This window comes from Pinus tabuliformis, chromosome 1_1, assembly GCF_031772625.1.
Source record: "Pinus tabuliformis cultivar Carrire ecotype Pingquan chromosome 1_1, CPIR1, whole genome shotgun sequence".
In the NCBI taxonomy this organism is placed as follows: Eukaryota; Viridiplantae; Streptophyta; class Pinopsida; order Pinales; family Pinaceae; genus Pinus; species Pinus tabuliformis.
Genome location: NC_142297.1, coordinates 204,652,176 through 204,655,005, shown reverse-complemented (window position 1 = coordinate 204,655,005; position 2,830 = coordinate 204,652,176).

Here is a 2,830-nt window from a genome sequence, read left to right as displayed (position 1 = left end):
CCACCTGTGTGTTTTCAATGTGTTTTGCTGGAACTTGTAATTTTTTTGCCAAATTAACATTGATAAAATTATGCTTGCAACTAGGATTTATAGAAACAATGATCTTCTCTTTCTGAATCAATCCATGAACCTGCAATAAGGAAACATCAGTAGAAAATAACCCTTTAGGTTTCTTGGTTTCCTTCTTTCCTGTAAAAATAAAATCTTTGCTAGGCTGTGTGAGCTTATCCACAAGATTAGATTTATGGTCAAAGTGGTCACGAATAGTTTTTGCGAACATCTCCCAAGTAGTTACCCTTGGATGGCATTTTTGATGACACTGCCACCATTGCCATCTTTCAAGGTCCAAGTACATTTTTCCCCTACTCAACTGAGTCTCATCATCATAGATGTAATTCAATTTGAAATATTTCTCCATTTGTGCTAGCCATTTAGCTGGATGAGAGCCATCAAATATATACAAGTCCCTCAAATTCTGATCTAGGGCCGCCATCACAAAATTTTGGCGAAAATTTGAAATGGCCACAATTCAGTCAATATTGCTCAGAATCCTTATTATGACCTGTTTTTAGAAATGGAACAATCATTCTGCATCTGCCCATGTGGTAGAAATCTTGATCCAGGCACTTGGAATTTCAGATCTGCGCTGCGACTCTCACGCCGTCACCAAAATTTCTGCAAAAAGAGCTGATTTTAAATCAGCAATATCTCCCTCATCCAGACTCCGATTCGACTAATTTTTTTTTTTGAATTTGGGTATCTTTTCACAAAGAATCCAGATCTACAATTAGATTTTGCAGATCTTGCACCAAGACGTCCAGATCTGCGCCGCAAACTCGCTGCCTTGAAAAATTGTCTGCAATCCCACTGATTTTTAGATCAGCGATATCTCCTTCATCCAGACTCCAATTCAACCGATTTTTTTTCTTTTGAAATCGGCTATTTTTTCACAAATAATCCAGATCTGCAATTAGATTTAGTAGATCTTGCACTAAAATGTATAGAACTGATCTGCAATTCGCCGCCCCTGAAATCCTGCAAAAAAAAAAAAAAAAATCTCCACTTTTGCTCAAGAAAGTGCTCTGATACCACTTGTTATAGCTCTGATACCAATTGTTATAGTTTTGATACCACTTGTTATAGATCTAACCCGGAAATATTATAGATCTAATATGAAAATATAAGACAATGCAAATAAACCCAAGAATAATATGAAATGATTCTTTATTGATCAAACCCTTAAGGTAGGGCAACACCATACATTCACTCCTTAAGGAAGGAGAACACTCCACAAGCCATATGCTTGTTCATACACTAATCCTTGACTTCTTCCTTGACATGGAGTCTCTAGCCTCTATATAGGCCTCATACATACAATACCAAGGGTCATTACCATGGTTCCCTCATACCATCAAACTAATACCATGGGCCCATTACATTATTACTAACTACTTGTGGTCCCTTACATTATATGGGTTAACTACCTTATTTATTACTATGGCCCATCCCATTATTACATTATTACCTTGGGTACCTCCCTTGGTACCCCATATTATCCCCCCTAGGTATATAACAATATCGGACACCTGCATGAAAGGGTCATCTTTTTCTTGTTCTTCAGACAATGCAACAATCAAATTGATATCTAGTGCATGTAGATTTGATTCGGCCATGAGTTTGGCTAACCCCTGTCCTTTGATGAGCTTTGTAGGCTTTATCTCCAAGTCATACTCCAACATGGCTGCAATCCACTTTCCTCTTCTGCCTTTGGGATTTGCCCGCACAAGAATTTCTCTTACTGCTGTAGTAGGAACATAAGCAATGGTATGAGAATGTAGAATATAAACTCGGAAATCCTTGAGGGATTTTACCAATGCCAATGCCTGCTTCTCAATGATATTGTATCTCAGTGCTGTATCTCTTATAGTGTGACTGAAAAATGCTATAGGCTGCTCATTTTTCTGATATTTCTTCTGCATTAGGATTGTTGCTAACATATGCTCAGAAGCAAAAGAAAAGATGATGAAATCTAAAGTATAATCTGGGCTAATCAAAATAGGAGCAGTAGATAATGCAAACTTTACAACATGAAATGATTTCTTAGCCTCCAAAAAGCACTTTACCTCGCTGTCCTTCTTTAACATGTTTGTCATTTCTTTCAAGTGCTCAGCTAGATTAGGAATAAATCTTCTCAAAAAATTAATTTTCCCATTGAAAGACTGAATCTCTTTCTTGTTCATGGGGAAGTCTAGTTGCTGAATGGCCTCCACTCTTGCAGGATCAATGCGGATGCCATCTTTAGAGATGATGTGTCCTAGTAGCTTACCGTCTTCCATAGCAAACAAACTCTTCTTTGGGTTAAGTGATATGTGAAATTTTTTGCATTTCTAAAAAACAATCCTTAAGTGATGCAAATGATCTTCATGAGATTTTGAAAACACTGTAAGATCATCTAGATAGATAACTAGAAATACATCTTTTTCATTTGCAAAAGCTATGTCCATATCTCGTTGAAAAGTAGCTCCTGCATTCTTCAACCCAAAAGGCATCTTGGCATACATGAATGTACCCCATGGCGTTGTGAAGGTTGTCTTGAGCTGATCGTCCTTGTGTACCAGAATTTGATTGTATCCAGAGTATCCATCTAACAATGACATCCTAGAGGATCCAACCACCCTCTGTAGTATGTGATCCATCTTGGGCAAGGGATAGTTGTCTTTCAAGGACACCTTGTTGAGATTTCTGAAATCAATACATAGACGAATTTCCCTGGTCTTCTTTCTCACAGGTACTAGATTAGACATCCATTCAGAAAACTGAATTGGGACTA